The sequence below is a fragment of the Plecotus auritus genome, assembly GCF_963455305.1.
Source record: "Plecotus auritus genome assembly, chromosome: 11".
Classification (NCBI taxonomy): Eukaryota; Metazoa; Chordata; class Mammalia; order Chiroptera; family Vespertilionidae; genus Plecotus; species Plecotus auritus.
The window spans coordinates 29,999,475-30,019,539 of NC_137777.1; positions in this window are offsets into that span (position 1 = coordinate 29,999,475).

Below are 20,065 nucleotides of genomic sequence, written 5' to 3' on the forward strand. Positions count from 1 at the left end.
TTGGAGCAGAGGAAACAGAATGAGGCTGTTGAAACAGTCTGCAGTCGGGGATGGTAGCAGTAGAGATGATAAGGAGCAGGTATATACAAGTGTCCTTATGGAGGTGGAATCTAAAAGATTTGCTGACAATAATGGCTGTGCAGACTTCTGGAAAGGGAAGACTCTGGCTTGGGTACCACATTTTGACAAGCCTTAGATGTAACAGACTGTAGGGTGCACCATGATTTTTATATGCCGCTGACACAAAAAAATGTTCCCAATCAAACTATGACCTGCTTTAGATTGTGGGGCACATCTCATCGCAGATATGTCAAAAAGTGGAAATGTTAGCAGGTTAGAATTGAAAAGAAAATGCAGTATTTGTCCTTTTGAACCAGTTTAAGCCACCTACTCTGAGAAGTTTTCTTGCATCCCTAATATTGAATGAGATGCCCTTCTGAGCGCTTTCCTAGCAAGTGGTGTGCTTAGTCTTATTGTATTAGTTATCTTCTCATGTTATTTTGAACTTCATGAGCAAACATCCACACAAGCCTAACATGTGCTGGCTCTCTTCTAAGGTCAAAGGTTCAGCAAATGGACTCAATTGGAAAAAAATCCTCCCAGATTCCCCCCTGGTTGTTTTGTTGTCTTTTGCACAATCAACTGTGGGTTCCTTGGCAGAGCACCATGGCTTCCCCAACAGCTGGTGCAGGGCCTGACACATGCTGAGCACAATGAATGAATTGTTATGAGAATGAAAGGGTATTTCTTTCGTGGTAACTGGTCCAAACCCTTAGAACTTTATGCTTCAGTGATTGCAAAGAGCCTGCCTCATTTCTCTGCTCACCCTGACCATTTTGAGCTTTGTTGCTGGATTAATCTGCCCAACACATTGTTGTTATTTTACCTTGTCACCCACTGAGAAAGTCCTCTGTTCACTGACTTAACCTCAGTCGAGTTCCAGCTCATCTTTCTAAACTCACTTCTTTGAGGAATCATGATCTATTTACAATTTTTAAGTCACTTCTGATTATCCTAGCTTTGAATACCCACTCCTTTCTCCTCCCAAATCCTAGCCACACAGTAATACCCACTGCAGATCCTAGTTTATCCTGAAGCTTTTTCTTAATTGCAATGATTCTCAGACGTGTCTTTAATGTCTTATCTCCTGCAACAGTTATAATCTGTACTATTTAACTTCTTAAGTCTCTTTTATTATATTTGAATCCTTCTTTTCTTACCTCAATCAGATGGAAATTCTTCATGGTGGGAATTTACTAATATATTTACATATTATTTTGCCTACCTGCAGCGTATGGCAGATAGAAAATATTTAGGAATAGTTTAGTGAACCAGTGAATGGATGTTAACCACTGGGAAGGGTGGGAAGGATTCCTAAGGCTTTTTGAGTGGGGTAATAAAAAAGACATGAGGGAAAGTGAAAAAGGCCATTTATTGCTTTTAATTATTATGAAAGTAATGATCTACATAGTTTTAAAATGGTGCTCAAAAGGAGGAGCATAAGAGGACTGGACAAAAGAAGTGAAGAAATTAACCAAAGGACATATATGCATAGGCCATGACACAGACAGTAGTGTGGTGAAGGCCAGGGGAGGAGTGGGTGGAGGCTGAGCGGAAGTGGGCAAAGGGAGGGAAAGGGGGACATTTGTAATAGTGTCAACAATAAAAAAATTGGGAAGAAAGAAGAAAAGATTATATTGGAAAACAGTAGTCTCCTACCATTCTCCACAGAGGCCAGTGGATGAAGCAGTCTTCAGCCCTCGTTCTGTTGAGAGAGACATTTAAATTCTTCTTGGTCTTAAGTACACGTCTTATAGACAATAATATTTATTATGATATATTGAATGTGTAATGTAGAAGATGCTTTACCTATATTATCTCTAATAATTAAAACAACTATGGCCTTAGCCAGTTTGGCTCAGTGGATAGAGTGTTGGCCTGTGGACTCAAGGGTCTTGGGTTCGATTCTGGTCAAGGGCACATGCCCGGGTTGTGGGCTCAATCCCCAGTAGGGGATGTGCAGGAGGCAGTCAATTGATGATTCTCTCTCACCATTGATGTTTCTATCTCTCTCCCTCTCTGTTACTCTCTGAAATCAATAAAAATATATTTTTAAAAAACCAACAACTATGAAGGATAGATAGGTTCCATTTGGTATTTATAGAATAATACACTTATAGTATGATGTATTAATGCAATTTTTATAACCCAAAAGCACTCCTTTAATAAACATATGGGACTACATATGGGACTATATTTCCTTTCCCATAGCAAAGGAAACCATCAACAAATCAACAAAATGAAAAGACGACCTACAAAATGGGAGAACGTATTAGCCAATATATTTGATAAGTAGTTAATATCCAAAATTGATAAGAAACTTATAAAATGCAACACCAATAAAACAAACAATCCAATTTAAAAAATAGGCAAAGGACTTGAATAGACACTTCTCCAGAGGACATGCAGATGGCCAGTAGACATATGAAAAATGCTCAACGCCACTAATTAGAGACATGCAAATTAAAACCACAATAAGATATCATAAAAAATTCTCCAAATCATACTTCATATTGTTTATGTATGAAAACAATTGTCAAAGTATAAAAAAATGAGTGGAAAAGCTACACAATTGCCAAATTCAGTTTAGTAGTCACCTCTGGGGAGAAAGGTGAGGGGATGGATGAATGGGAAAATGGTGAGGTTTCAAATGGATTCATAATGCTCTATTTTTTTTAAATATATGTTACATAAATATTATAAAATACTTGAATTTTGTTATGTTTGCATATGTATATGTGTGTATCACAAGTTAAGACTCAAATCAGTCTAACTTCAAACCAGTGCTCATGTTATGTTGCTTTCCTTAAAATGAAGTCTGCACCAAGGAAAAAGCTCTCAATAAAAATGTCCACTCAACCATTACTTCCAGTGCTCAGCAAAGTGCACAGTGGAAATGGCTTCCCAGGTCCCATTTACAGGAGAATTCTCTTCCTCTTGAACCAGTCTGAGCTCTGAAAACTGAGTCCGATTCTCATGATGTGTCAGTGTCGCTGCAATGAATGATGGCTTTGCATTGCAAGTGTGACCTTGGGCAATAGAAATAGAGAAAAAAAAAAGGGAGTACATAAAAATAAAAAGCTTCTGCACAGCAAAATAAATCATCAACAAAATGAAAAGGGATCCCACTGTGTGGGAGAACATATTTGCGAATGATATATCTGATATATCTTACTAAGTGACCACCTCAATAAATGTAGTACCGATCTGACACCATACATAGTTATTACAATATTATTGACTATATTTCCTATGTTCTGCTTTACATCCCCATGAATATTATGTACCTATCAATTTGTACTTCACTTTTTCACCCACCCCCCTCATGAGCTGAAGACATTCATAGCTGTCATGTAGAGGGAGTCAGCCAGTTTCCAGTAAAGGCTGGGAAGCAGGCTGAGAGGAGGGTGTGGAGGGGGGTGAAGTTCTTGAGACAGCAGCAGTGACCATGACCTGCTATTGTTAATGGGAAGTGAGTATGCCAGGTGCCCTAAGGACCTTGAGGGCAGCATGGCTCACACGAGAGCTGCTATCTTCCATTCAAACCACTGCCTAGAAATTATACCACAATATCCACCACTGTGCCTTGTGCTCTTAGGAAATTTTTTTATTTTCTAATAATATAAGATTCCTGAAGAAATCTGATGTGGGTATCCTGATGTTTTCTTTGTTCAGGCAGAACAATAGATACAAATGGGCTGAAATGATTACATGGTATTTTGGATTTTTATTTTTATAAGCAAGGTGGTAGATTTGATGTGGTTTCTAAAAGAAACTTCAGGGTGTCAGAATACTATTAAAAGTTATTGCTGGTGGAGAGAGGAGATGGCAGGACAGTCATATTTTACTTTACAAGTTCTCTTTTGCTTGAATTTTTATAAAAACAATTATTTTTCTCTACAAATAGCTTTGGAAAGAGTGATTGAATCTCTTTTACTAGTAGAGAGTAACACACACCTTATGGTTACTTAAACCTTTAATTTTTAAAACCATTTTTAATTCTCAGAATTACTTTACCATATGTATTTTATCCCCATAATTGTTAAAATTTTCTTCTGTATTTTCAAAGCCAGTCTCTGAGCTGCCATTTATTATCACCAAGATTTAAAAGCAAAAAGAATTTTAGGTGAAGTTTTTTTTTTTTTAAATAAAAGAATAAAAAAGGCAAAGCAAAATACAAAACTTCATAAGTAAACCTTATTGAATCCATATGTGTTTTGGAATAATTTGGAGAAGGATAAACATTTCATGCTGATCCATGGGATGCAGATTTCTGGTTATACACTCAGTGGCCAGGTTATTATGATCTCTGAACGCATAATAATCTGGCCACTCAGTGTATGTCCTATATAATAAAAGGCTAATATGCAAATTGTCCCCTCGACCAGGAGTTTGACCAGCAGGCAGGCCGGCCAACCGCCCATGTCCCCTCCCCCTGGCCAGGCTGGCCGGACCCCACCCATGCACGAATTCATGCACTGGGCCTCCAATATATATATATATATATATATATATATATATATATATATATATATATATATATATATATTTATTTTCTAATAATATAGGATTCCTGAAGAAATATGTATATTCACACACTGAGTGGCCAGATTATTATGCGTTCAGAGATCATAATAATCTGACCACTCCGTGTAGGTATGTGCTGAGTCTTGGTGCTGTCTGAGACGCATGCATATGGTATATCTCTGTCATATGTTGATTGTGTAGGTAGTCAAAAGCCACAAACTAAGAAATTAGAAATAATAATATCTAATACATATAATGCCAGTCATTCTAAGTGCTTAGTATATACATATTTTTAGAAAGTGTTAGATTTACAGGAAAATTGTGAAGACTGTACAGAGAGTTCCCACAAACCCTGCATCCAGTTTCCCCTATTATTAGCACATTTGTTACAATTAATAAACCAATACATTATTAGTAACTAAAGTTCACACTTTATGCAGATTTCCTTGCTTTTAACCTAATGTCCTTTTTATGACATTTTTTTCTTATTTTATTTTTATTGTTGAAAGTATTACAAATGTCCCCTTTGTTTGTGTGTGTTTTTTTCTCATTGACACACCCTGTACTCCATACCCACCCCTCCCTGGCCTTTACCACTCTATTGTCTGTGTCCATGGGTTATGCATATATGCATATAAGTTCCCTGCTTAATCACTGCCCTCCCACCCTTGCACCCCACCTTTCCTCTGAAATTTGTCAGTCTGTTCCATGTTTCTATGCCTCTGGTTCTATTTTATTCACCAGTTTATTTTGTTCATTGATTCTACATATGAGTGAGATCATGTGGTACTTATTTTTCTCTGACTGGCTCATTTCACTTAGCATAATACTCTCCAGGTCCATCCATGCTGTTGCAAAATAGTCAAGTATTTTGTAGAGTATGCCTCAATTGGCTTTTCCCCCCTTGATGTTTCTGTCAATTAGTGTAGCATGGGGTTATGAGCTTATAGGAATCCCACAGAGGTAAAGTGCTTTCTCCATTACATCATACCCAGAGTACATATTATCAACATGACATCACTGTTGACGTTGACTTTGATCACCTGGCTGAAGTAGTGTTTGTCAGATTCTCCACTGAAAAATCACTCTTCCCCACTTTCCATGCTGCACTCTTTGGCATTAAGTTACTATGTGCAATTGACATTTCAGGTGTGGAGAGTTATGCTGTACCTCCTTTTGGGTGATGTATCCACATAAATTATTTGGAATGCTTCTGCATGGGAGATTGGTCTTTTCTTCCCCATTTGTTTATTTAATCAAATACTAATTTATTTTGTAGCTCAAATTGTTATAGCTTTTGCTGTTAGGAACTCTTTAATTAGGACCCTTTGCATATTCCATCAATGTGGGGTTTTTGTTTGTTTTGTGTACTTTTTTTTTTTTTTAGCATTTCCATATTTCCTGGTACTACAAAACGTTATGCTCCAGACTTACCTTGTATATTGCCTGCCCCAGTCCTAGAATTAGCCATTTCTCCAAGAAACTCTGGCTCCTTTTATTGCTGAATGGTATTAGAAATCAAGATCTAGGTACTAGGTCTGCTCATTGCTACTGGAGTGTCATTGCTTCTAGGCCCCTTTCAGCTGACAGAGCCAGCAAATACGTGTGTATACTAACCTGTGTATATATGTGTGTCTATAAATACTTCTGTGTGACTATCTGAATCCATAATTAAATGAAATATGAGTTCATACTGAGGTCTCCAACTCAATACGTTTCCACATCAATTATTCCAGTGTCTTCCTCTTGCTTCTCTGTAAACTCCCACTTCAGCAGTACAAAATATGACTCCCATCATCTGCCATCCATATACTCAATTCCAGTATACATGTATAGTGGTATCGGAATTTTAACCTGCACACGAATGGGAAGGAAACACTATTAATCAGAGTACAGCACTCATATACAGTTTTATTTGCCTTTAGCTTTACAGGCTCCTCTCATTTCCAAATTTAGTTAGGTTAGTAGCTATTCTAATTAGTAAACCCACCCTTCTGTAAGGTTGTTTTATACATTTGTAACACATTAGATTCTCTTTTCATAGTCTGTATTCCATTCTGGGACACCCCACCTTCTAAATGATTTTTTAAAACTCTGCATATAGTAAGAGTCATTCTATGTTGTAAAGTTCTGTGCGTTTTGACAGATGGATAGTGTTATATACATACACAATTATGGTATCCTACAGAGTCATTTCAGCATCCTAAAAATCATTCTTGATGCATCACCTATTCAAAGACCATTCCCCATAAGTGCTCTTCTTTCCTATTGTTATAGTTTTGCCTTTTCCAGAGGTCAGATCATTGGAAGTATGCAATGGGTAACATTTTCAGACTGGATTCTTTCACTCAGTAATATGCATTAGGATTCATCGATGTCTTTTTGTGGCTTGAAAACTCATTTCTTGTTGTCTCTGAAAAATATTCCATTGTATGGAACTACCACAGTTTGATTATTATTTACCTAATGAAGCATATTTTTTGGATGCTTCCAGTATCAGGCAGTTGAATAAAGGTGCTATAAGCATTTACAGTCAGGTGTCTTCCAAATTGCTATACTATCTTGCATTCCCACCAGCAATGAATGAATGGTCCTATTACTCCACAACACTGGCCAGCAATTGGTATCATCAGTTTTGGAGATTTTAGCCATTCTCATAAGTATGTGTGGTATCTCATTGTTTTGGATCTTCTACTTTTAACTTTCCCTTGATTAGATAGCTAAATTACTTTACAGAGTGAGTTGAAAACTGATATATGGCTGTCTTTTTGTTAGGAATTTTGACAAGTTGTATGGAAAGTGTTCTAAAATAAAATTTAACTATTGCACAAGGGTATATAGTTTTGGCGAGTCAAATCTTTTTTTGTTGTTGTTGTTAATTCTCACCTGAGGATATTTTTTCCATTGATTTTTTAGAGGGAATGTAAGGGAGGGGAAGAGACAGAGAGAGAGAGAGAGAGAGAGAGAGAGAGAGAGAGAAACAAGGCACATCTCGACTGGTTTGCCTCCTGCACGTGCCCCAGGGGGAAGGGGGTTGAGGAATTGAGCCCTGCAACTGAGGCACGAGCCCGTGACCAGAATCAAACCTACGACCCCTTAGTCTGCAGGCTGATGCTCCAACCACTGAGCCAAACTGGCCAGGGCAAGTCAAATCTTTATAAGTTTGTTTAGTTGGTGCTTGGTCTCTTTATGATCTGAAAATTCTAAAGAATAAATTATTAGAGTTGCAAGCAAAGTGATTAATTTACCATTTATTGGACATTTTTATGGAAATGGATAAAAATATAGAAATTCTTATCCAAGTTTATCACTTTATATGTGTGTGTGTGTGTATATATATATATATATATATATATATATATATATATATATAACTTTTATTGTAAGAAATTGGAAAAACCTTGAAAAAATGATCTTAGATAAAGTTAAGGGAGAAGATACATTTTTGTTAGAAATTATGGGGAAAAACTTATTTGACCATATATTACTTTTTAAAAAATCACGATTGGCATGAAAGGATATCAATTTTTATATTCCACTTTAAATTCTTAAAATAACAGAATATTTAATTCAAATTCAACGAAAACGTTCTTGTAGTGGGACATTTTGGACTGTTCCGGACTCCTGCCCTCTTTGCCCTTTATCATTGCCTGAATTCCTGCGGTAAGGCCAGGTTAATCTTTGCTGCTCCGGCAAAGAGCCGGGAGGGGTGGGGGACAGACTCATCTATCTTTGATTGTACAAGTAGGTAATTCCTTAGTCCTCCCCGGGATTTGGGTTGGGTTAGAATGATTTATGCTGGTAGGTAATTTTATTCACATTTCTTCATTGTTTTGGGAGGCTGAAGTTGAGTAATGATGTCACCTTTCACACCAGCAGGCCTATTTAACTCTACATTTGGTTTACTTAAGTTAATACCATCCGGTAGTTCCTATTTGGATTTTCCCAAATCTTTGAACTTTGCTCCCTCTTTATTCTTGATAAATCTGGGGTCTGCCCTTACCATCCTGCTTGGTCTCTAGGGATTTGCCAATTACAGGTCTGATTTGGTTTAGAAAAGACATTCCACTGCATTAAAACACACACACACACACACACACACACACACACACACACACACACACATACCAAAAACCTCCACCCAGCAATTATGGATACAATCAGGGAATAGATTTGAAATGCCAGTTACAGGATAAAGAAAAGATAAATTACTGGGAGTTGTGTCTCCCTGTCATGAAATCTAGTTTTTGACCCGGATGGTAAGGAAGCTTTGTACTCGGTCTTTAATTCCTCATGTTGAGTGTCAGCTCCCTCTCTGTTCCCAAGGAGTGGCCAGCTCGCGTGGGCCCAGAGCATCACCACAGTAACACTGAGCTTCCAGGTATTCATGTGTGTGGTATGAAGAACTGGAATTGTTCCCAAAACATTCTTAGTGCTCCATAATCACCTTCAGAGCTGCCTCATTTGTGGCTGTCATGCAATGAGGCTAGAGTTATGGATTTGAGGCAAAAATCCACAGACCTCAGAAGCCATGCTGTCATTTCTGTCTGTCTGGAAGCCAGTAAAATCTGAGAGCAAGCTTCGACTTTAGATCCTCAGGGGAGAGAAAAGTGAGCCATCTTCATTGCACCAATTCACAATAACTTTTTACTGCAACATAAACAGCATGTGATCAGTGTAAAAAAAAAATTGGAAAGAAGAGCAAAAACAAAAATTAAAAGCTATTGCATTCCCTTCACTTAAACTCACTACTGTGACACGTGTGTGTGTTTTGGATATTCTCATATGTGCTACATTGCATGTGGTTGTTATGACCTACACATAGAGAAAACTTTCCATTTCTATCAGCACTTGCCTAGGAGATACCAAAAAACTAAATATTGTATTTCATCAGAACTGATTTTAACCAACTGACACTAATTGGATCTAAACCCGTGGTCGGCAAACTGCGGCTCGTGAGCCACATGCAGCTCTTTGGCCCCTTGAGTGTGGCTCTTCCACAAAATACCACGGCTTGGGCGAGTCTATTTTGAAGAAGTGGCATTAGAAGAAGTTTAAGTTTAAAAAATTTGGCTCTCAGAAGAAATTTCAATTGTTGTACTACTGATATTTGGCTCTGTTGACTAATGAGTTTGCCGACCTAAACCAAGACTTTTCTTGACAATGGGGCTGTGTTTTAACCAGTCTTTTACCGTGGACTCTGCTTTATTCAGAGTGCTGATTTTCATTCCCCCAAACCACCACACCTTCATCTTCATCCCCCTGACTTTTTCCTCTGAGTGAACTATTCAGTGACTTTCTTTATTGGTGTGCATGGCCAGGAAATAATAATTTGATTTTTTATTGTCTTTGAAACCTACAATATTTAAGAGGTTAATCAGTAAGCTCTCAATGGCGGTATCCAAATTATTAGGCACAATGAACTGATCACTGCAAAGCTACATTAAGTTGGGCCATTGGAGACTTGACTTGGAAAAGGTGGCTTAGGACATGCGCCTGGCGTCCTCATTTCAGGGCTAACCTGGCGTTGGCTTACCTGTTGGTTCCTTCCTAGGGGCTGTGCGTTTCCTGTGGCCCTAAAATTTTACCACATTTTCAACTGGGGGATTCTAAATCTATTTCCTTCTGTGTTTTTATAGAGTTATATTTGGAACAATTCTTCTGAAGTTTGTTTATTTTCCCTGCAGGTTTGCCTGGATTTCTTAGACAAATAGCTGGTTTTTTTGACCCATCCACGACAATGATAGAATTCACAAGGCCTCTCAGGCTGGGTCACAGTTGATTTATAATTTTCTGAACATATCAAAGTCTAGGGTCTCAAATTTTGTTGCATAAGCACTTCATTTTAGTTTGACTAATCAATATCTCTATTTAATTTTAGCTTTGATATAAAAATTAAATTTATTTCTAATTTTTTAAGTATATATTATAAATAGTAGAGCCATGAGACTGAGGGGTTGAGTGTTGTCTATTTCTTCATGTAACATGCTATATCCTATTGGACAAAGTATGGTATTTTGTTGTTGGTTTATTTTGGTGGGTGTGGGGAATAAATTAAGTATTTTTTAACATGGTAATTGTCTGTAATATATGCACACATGCTTACACACTCAGAATGATCTGCCTGGGGATATACTAGGTATGTCTAAGGGGAAAATAAAAAATTTAGGTAGATTTTCATTATTGTAGGCAATTACATCCTCATTACTTACAAAACTATTATCAAACCGGTTTGGCTCAGTGGATAGAGCGTCGGCCTGTGGACTGCAAGGTCCCAGGTTCGATTCCGGACAAGGGCATATACCTTGGTTGCGGGCACATCCCCAGTAGGAGGTGTGCAGGAGGCAGCTGATCGATGTTTCTCTCTCATCGATGTTTCTAACTCTCTATTCCTCTCCTTTCCTCTCTGTAAAAAATCAATAAAATATATTAAAAAAACAAAACAAAAAACCTGGCCAAGAAAGCAGTTTGAGAGGGGAAGAAAAAAGTCTTGAGAAAAATTCAACAGTGGCACAGCCAAGTTCTCAATATGAAGAAGGTGCCATAATGTGGACATTTGCTGTGCATTTTGTCTTTGCAAAATATTGGGAGAGATTTGTCAATGGGCAGAAAATAAGAGAAGGTGGTATGAAGTAGGCTTTTGCAGTCAGTTTTCCTCACAGTATTGTGCAGGGTCATCAAGATAATGCTTAGTCTTTCCCTGGCACCAGGTTCAGAACATTTCCAATTGCAGTGGTCTTACCCTCATCTCTTAGGGAAATTGACCCACCTGAGGGAAGTCTTTAAAGGTCTCAAGGCAGCCTGGAGAGGCTCAGTTGGTTGAGTGTTGTCCTGTGCACCAAAATATTGCTGATTCGGGGAGTGTGTGCAAGGCAGCCATCTATCTTTCCCTCTTCCTCCCTTCCTCTCTCTAAGCATGTCCTCAGGTGAGGAAAAATTAAAAAATAAAATAAAATAAAATAAAATAAAATAAAATAAAGTAAGTTTTAACTAACTTAAAATAAATAAATAGAAATTAAGGTCTCGAGGCAGACGGTTTCTGCTGTCCTTAAAGGATCTTGTTTCACAAAATAGGGTCGACTCTTCCTTTCTTCCTCTTGATTTTTTGTCTACCAAGCTAATTGAGGCTATTTTGACTGCCTCAGTACACGTATGACTATGCAGCACCACATTATAACCTGGGCAGATGATGGGTTTGTACTCTCCAATCACTATCTGGGCATAAGATCTGCATCCAGAATGATAGAGATTATTAGGATCATGAAGTATGAATCCTGGAAAAATCTCCTCTTCTTCCTTTCAGGCCACTTAAAAGCATTTATCTGTGGATACTGAATACATGTTTTATGGACTGAAAATAATTTATTGTAACTTGCATTTTCTGTTATCATTAAAAGTGAGTTATTATAAATAATCCCAAGAAATAGTTGGCACGGCTTCAGATGTAGGGGAGATGAAAGTTTATGTAGAACTTTCTCTAGTTTGGGACTCTTTAATTCAAGGTCTGCTAGGCATGGACAAACCTTGGAGCCTACCCTCTAACAGGGCAAATGAGTTTCCCTTGAGAAAGTGAAAGTGCTAGAGAGCCATCTATTGAGATCACTTTTCATTACACCAGGAAAACTTGGTATTTCAAATAGCAAAGCTCTAGAAGAAAACATATTGGGAAGAGATAATATTAATAACAATAGTGATTATGAAAGTAATGGCTCTTTTTTTGGTGTGTACTAACTATAGCATCAGGCACTGTTCTGAGGGCTTTACGTAATGAATATTTATTGTAAAATTACTAAGTGTGCTATTTATTTTCCCGAATCTTTGTACAATCACCTTTAATAACCAAAAGGTTCAGTAAAGTAAGCAATGTTATCTGCATTTTATGTATTGACATCTTAACTCATTTAGAGAATTTAAGCAACTTTCTGGAGGTGAAAAATGTGACAGTATTTCTATGTGCTAAATGGAGTTCTTTTCTTTTGAGCTTTACTTTTGGTGTTTATATCTCAGTAAGACCATTGTCTTCTTTGGTTTGATCCCCTTGGGGGATTGTTCTGTCTGTGGGTCCTCTGCTCAAAGCATGTTTGTGAGTTAATATTTGGGATTTATCTTCAGAGCCAGTTTATCACAGAAAAATAAGTCTCTGTGCTTTTGACAGTTTGGTTGTTCTTTTGCTATCTTTGCTTGTTTTTCCATTTTACTGGTGTTCTTTTTTTTGAGTTAGAGGAGATACACTTTTTTTTTTTCTATGATATAAATCGCAAAATATCCTTTTCTTGGTTTATCATTTATTTTTTATTTATAGGGTTCCCATCATGTAAAATTTTAAAAAATAACATGATTATTTCAATGAATTTTTGTTTGTTTTTATGGCTCTGACTTTTGTGATAACTTAATTTAATTTAATTGTTGTATTTAACTTGATCATCCTCATCTTGAGGTTTTTCAAAAACAATTACCCCATTGCTCTTTTTGTACTTTTTCTTTTTTCAGAATTTTCATCTTTGAGTAACTTATTTTGGTGTAAAAACTAAGGTAGAGATATGTTATAGGGAGAATTGTGTGCCCCTGAAATTCATATATTGACATCCTAACCCCAATACCTCAGAATCTGACCTTATTTGGGAATAGGATTGTTGCAGATGTAATTAGTTAAGATGAGATCATACTGAGTAGGAAGGGCTCCTAATCCAATATGACTGGTGTCTTTATAACAAAAGGAAATGTAGACACACATATGCATGCACACATGCATGATCATACATGCATGGAGAATGTCATGTGAAGACTGGAATTTTGGTGCCACAAGCCAAGGAACTACCAGAAGGTAGGAGAGAGAGAGAGAGGGAGGGAATAGATCCTTCCCTAGAGCCTTCAGAGGGGGCATGGCCTTGCTAACACCTTAATTTTGGACTTCCAGCCTCCAGAATATGAGAAAATAAATTGCTGTTGTTTAAGCCATTCAGTTTGTGGTACTTTATTATGGCAACCCTAGCAAACTAATAATACAGAACACAAATTAAGTCTTCCCACCTGGTTATCCAATTATCCAACACCAATAACCTTCATAAGCATTGATTTGTAAAGTGACTTCTGCAATATATTAAGTTCTTTTATGTGTATGAGTTGATGTCTATAATTTCTAGTCTGTGCCATTGTCTATTCACACAGATAACCCAGTGTTTCAAGCATGCCTGCTTTATGATGTGCTTGGGCATCTGGTAGGACAAATACACCCGCCACTCTATTTTTAAACTCTTTTGGCTCTTCTTGTTTGATAATTTTTCCATACAAATTTTAGAATTTTCTTTTTCTTCATTGTTCTTAAATATTACTAAAGTGTTCTAGATTTGTGCTATTTTCCCATTTACATTTCCTCTTTGGCAAATTACGGGGTCTTAATAATTCTTTAAATATGGGATATTTGTCTCTATTGTTTTTTTCTCCTCACTTATATATTTTTTCTTTTGATGGTACTTATTACCTGAATTTTGGTACTTCTACATCTATTGGTAATAATTCTTAATTTTAAACATATTTTCTTTCTCCATCCTTCTTTCCTTTCTTTTTCCTGCCAGAATTGCCCAGTTTGATCTTTCAAATTCAATTTGATCCTCATTTGTATACATTTTACTTTTCATCCAATTTTTTAAAACACAACGGTTACATTTCTTATACCTATTATATTTTTTAATGAAGGACTGACTTCAGAGGCAGATAATTGAATTAATCCAAATTCTTGTTCCTTGCAGTCTCAAATTTTGCCCAGGTATCACCTATTTATTTATTTACTTATGGATAGTAATATATTAAGCCTCTGTGAACCCACCACAAAACACAAAAGCTAGGATCTTGAAAACAACCAACATCTGACAACGGGTTCTGACACCCTGTACCTCTTCCCTTCACCATAGGAAGTAGCTAACCTAAATCTTGTGTTAATCATTCTCTTATATAATGATACTAGAGGCCTGGTGCATGAAATTCGTGCACTTAGGGGGGTCCCTCAGCCTGGCCTGCGCCCTCTCGCAGTCCAGGAGAGCCCTTGGGGGATTCCGACTGACAGCTCCTGTGGGGAGCGGGCCTAAGCCAGCAGTTGGACATCCTTAGTGCAGCCGTGGAGGCAGGAGAGGCTCCCGCCACCGCAGCTGTGCTTGCCAGCCGTAAGCCTGCTTCTGGCTGAGCGGCGTTCCCCCTGTGGGAGCGCACTGACCACCAGGGGGCAGCTCCTGTGTTGAGCATCTGCCCCTTGGTGGTCAGTGCACATCATAGTGACCGGTCGTTTTGCCATTCGGTCAGTTTGCATATTAGCCTTATATTATATAGGATATCTTTTAATTTTGTATTTTTTTTGTAACTTTCAAAAAGAGTATTGTACTTTATGTAATTACTGGGAACTTACTTTCTTGGCCCATTATATTGCTAAGTTTCTTCCATATTGATGTCTCCTTCTGTAGTTTATTTGTTTTGGCTCCTGTATAATACTCCTTTGTATAAACATACTACATTACTTTTCATGCATTTTCTCTTTGATGGACATTTGGGTTACTTCCAAGTTTTTGCTGTTGTGAGAAATGGTACTCTGAACATTTTTTCTCTCTCAATATTACATTTCTTAATTTATTCATAAATTGCATGTAGCTTTGAAACATTTATTTTCAATACTTTATAGTATTCTATTGTATGGATATTCCACAATTTATTATTTATTCTATTTTTTTAAAAAAATATATTTTATTGATATTTTACAGAGAGGAAGGGAGAGGGATAGAGAGCTAGAAACATCGATGAGAGAGAAACATCGATCAGCTGCCTCCTGCACACCTCCTACTGGGGATGTGCCCGCAACCAAGGTACGTGCCCTTGACCGGAATCGAACCTGGGACCCCTCAGTCCGCAGGCCGACGCTCTATCCACTGAGCCAAACCGGTTTCGGCATTTATTCTATTTTTATTTACATTCTAAGTTGTTTCCCATTTTGGCTATTATGAATGGTACTTCTGTAAATATTCTTGCACATTCCTTGATTCACCTCTGTTGCATCAAGGTGCATTTGTTGGGTAAAGTCCTAGGAATACACTAGCTGGGCCAAAGGCTTTGTTCAAATTTGGTACATCAGTAGTTCTTAGAGAGTGGTCCATAGATCCTGAGGTCCTGAAACACTTTCAAGGAGTCCATAGTGTAGAAACTATTTTCATAATAACACTAGGACATATTCACCCTTTGCACCGTGCTGCCGTTTGCACTAATGTGGCAAAAGTCATGGTAGGCACAACTACTAGTTCCTTAGGCTGGCTCAAGTCAATGGCTCCAAACTTCAGTGTGAGTCATTGTTTATGGCTTCACAGCCATGCTCGGGAAGAAAAGATAAATGTCAGTTCATTTGAGAATGTGAGGAAGCAGTAAAAACTACTAATTTTATTAATTCTTAATTCTTGAGTACATGTCTTTTTTAACAGTCTCTGTGACTAAGAAAGAAGTATGCAAAAGTCTGTATACCAATGTATGAGGGTTCACTCAAGGAAGAGTTTGTCAAAATCTTGGAAACTTGTATTACCACTTCCCCTTCTAAAACACAAAACAATAGCCTGGCTGGCATGGCTCAGTAGTTGAACGTTGACCTATGAACCAGGAGGTCACGATTTGATTCCTGGTCAGGGCACATGCCCGGGTTGTGGGCTCAATCCCCAGTAGGGAGTATGCAGGAGACAGCCAGTCATTGATTCTCTCTCATCATTGATGTTTCTATCTCTCTCTCCTTCTCCCTTCCGCTCTGAAATCAATAAAAAATATATACATATATATATATATATATATAAAGAAGAATCTCCTTAAAAAAAACAATATCCACAAAACTATTTTTGGGGAAGTGCATCCCTGTTGTCCTATTATTTCATTTGTATCTATGTCAGTATTAATTGAATTTATTAATTCTAAAATGTATATGTAAATCCCTTTGGGTTTTCATCACATGAAATCATTATTTGTAAATAATATCTATATTTCTTACTTTCCACCTCATATAAATTTTACTTATTTTTTCTTCTTGCCTTGCCATCCAGGTTAGACCACCATTACAGTAGAAGTAGTGATAGCAGGTAGCCTGGTCTCATTCCAATCCCAAAAGTTAAGCGTTCAACATTTCACTATTACTTATGATATTTGTTGTAGGTTTTTTTTTTTTTTTTTTTTTACCAACCTTTGGTTGGTAAAAGAGGTTCTTCCCTATTTTTGGTTTGCTAAGAGTTTTTATCAAGAATAGATTTGAGGCCTGGCCAGTGTGGCTCTGTTGAGCATCGTCCCATGCACCAAAAGGTCACCCAGTTAGATTCCCTGTTTGGACACATGCCCAGGTTGCAGGCTCAATCCTCAGTATAGGATGTGCCAATAGATGTTTCTCTTTCAAAGAAGTTTCACTCTCTCCTTCTCCCTTCCACTTTCTACCAAAAACAAAAAACAAAAAAATCTTCAATTAAAAGAAAAAGGTATATAAATGTCAAATTGCTATTTTTTTTAAAAAAAGGAATAGACGTTGAATTTTATCAACTGCTTTTTTCTGCATGTATTGAGATGTTCATATGATTTTTCTCCTTTATTCTGTTAATTTTAAAATTAAATAATTTAGTGATAAATTGGTTGGCTAATTGCTTTTGAAATATTAAACCAATCTTGCATTCATGGAATATACTTAATTAAGTGCAAAGTATTATCTTTTTTCTATATTTCTAGAATGAGTGTATTATTATTTGGTTTGGAAAGTTCTGAGTAAGAAAGCTCCATAATTTTCCTTTTTTTGTAATGTCCCTGTCATTTTTTGGAATTGAAGTTATACCAGCTTTCTAAAAAGAGTTAAGGGAATAGAAGAGTTTGTGTTTAGAAGAATCTTTCAAGATATAAAAGAACACAACTCAAAAATTTTCATTTCCTTCTGAAAAGTTACTAGGTGCATTGTAAATAAGCAAAACAAGTTTTTGTTCTCTGTTTTTTACATCAAACCTTAAGAGTTAATGGCTGACTGTGTCATCCTATAAATAGCCTCTTAGGAATGCTCTAAAATCTTTAGAAAAATAGATCTGCAAAACTCCTAATGCAATTGTTCTATACTTCACTTTAAAGCTCAGGCTAATGATAATAATAGTTTGAATATAGCCATTATTGTTAGTTAAACCTAGAGTGCACACACTAGGAAAGACTTCTGCATAACTTCGTATTTTCTCTCCCTGGGCCAGGACTGAATATGTATCTATTAGATGCTTCAATATTTATCCTTTAAAAAAACGGTGGTAAACTACACATAACAAAGCATTTTTCATCTTTATCATTCTTAAATGTGCAGTTCAGTGGCATTAAGTACATTCACATTGTTGTGCAACCATAATCACCGTAAATCACCAGAACGTTTTTATCTCCCCAAACTAAACCTCTGTACCTTTAAACACTAACTCCCCATTCTCCCTCCCCCAGCCCCAGGGCAACATGCTTCTCCTTTCTGTCTCTATGAATGTGATATCTAGGTACCTCATTTAAGTGAAATCATACAGTATTTGTTTTTTGTGACTGTTTTACTGAGCATAATGTCCATAAAGTTTTACTCAAATCATAGCATGTGTCAGAATTTCTTTCTTTTTTAAGGCTGCATAATATTGTATTGTATGCATATGTTACTTTTTTTTTTCATTCATCCATCCATGAACACTTAGATTGCTTTCACTCTTTGGCTGTGAACATCGGTGGACCATGTCAAAGCATGTGGAAAGCACCAATGAAAAATAGAACAGATTCTGGTTTGAGGAGGTTTACAAGTTTGATGAAGAAGTGTTATTCGAAATAATAACAACAACAACAACAATAAATTTCATGTTCTTTTTTTTATTATCTATGCCAGTAGTTTGCATTAATGACTTGTAGCATATTATCTAGGGAAATGGGTCCATCAATAGCATGCATTCTGACTTCTCATTTTTCTAATACAGGCAAAAATGAAAGTAGGAAGTATGACACTGTTGAGAATTAATGTAGCTCTGTTGTTCAATCCCTGTGTTACTTGAAGCCATGTACTGGTCTCTCTGTAAAATGGGCTTGATGCTATATATAGTGTTTAAGTCTTGTGGTGTCATTGTGGAAGCTGAAAAGGGCCTCTGGCAGTGCCCTGCACAGGTGGCCTCAGAAGGAACAACCTGATGGCCCCCACACACTATGCCATGGAGACTCCTGAGTTTCAGAATTCCTGCCCCCACCCCCTCCTGGAGCCAGAGATGGGGACCTGCTGGGGCTGGCTTGGGGTGGAGAGACCGGTCGTTTTCAGTATCAGCCCTCGACAAGGGTTGTTATTTTTCCTGTCATGTTTGTTGGGGTCCAGCTCAAGTTTGTTTTTCTTGCAGAAAGGCAGGAAGGCCAATTTGGAACACACACAACTCACATGTCATCGATGATGACTTGGCCCAGCACTTGGCATTGGCTCCTTGACAGTTAAAAGGCACAGGGTGGGCGAGCCCCTGCTGCCGCACTGAGGAACAAGGAAAAGGAGGGAGAATGCGAGATGCTTATCTGTGCAGGCCTTGCAGGCCCCTCCATTCTTTCCCCCTGCTCACGCCTCCCTCAAGGGACTTCTGGCTTCAGCTCACACAATCTCCCGCCTCGAGGGCCCTGCTGTTCAGTGGCCGCCTCCACTCTCTGTCCACCTCTTCCTCTTACTGAATGCGTGAGGAAGCATCCCACCCCAAAGAGAGGAAAGTCTGGATCAGCAGAGATCCATGCAGCAGCCTTGTGGGAGGCAGAAGCAGGAAGAGGGAGAAAGAGCACTTTCCATTTTGGACCCAAGACAATTGTGTGGCTCTTTGAGAAAAGCTTGGTGTTTTTCCACTCAGACTTCAGTAGTGTTGGTACTCACCATTTACAAGTTTTCACTGGCTCTAAATATTAGGGCACTTTGTGGGATGGTGTGCTCTTGAAGTGTGTGTGGATGTTTGATGAGTGTGGTCCAGTCCTATCATGGAAAGGCCTTGGACCTTCTGAAGACCAAATCACAGTTGGGGAAGGAGCACTCTTATTCCAGGGAAACTTGACTGGGTAAAACTGCAAATTAAAAATAATACAAACAGCCCAGCCAGCATGGCTCAGTGGTTGAGCATCGACCTATGAACCAGGAGGTCATGGTTCGATTCCCGGTCAGGGCACATGCCCCGGTGTGGGCTTGATCCCCAGTATGGGGCATGCAGGAGGCAGCCAATCAATGCTTCTCTCTCATCATTGATGGTTTCTATCTCTCTCTCCATCTCCCTTCCTCTCTGAAATCAATAAAAATATATTTTAAAAATAATACAAACAATAACATTTCTAAAATATGATCTTATGTTCTCAATAACGAAGGCTCCCTCAGTTGACCCATTATAAAATGAAATGTTTTAGGCAGTCACTGTCACTTTGAGAGTATGTAGCCCCTCCAAGCATCAGTTTTGTCACCTGTGGAATGACTAATGTT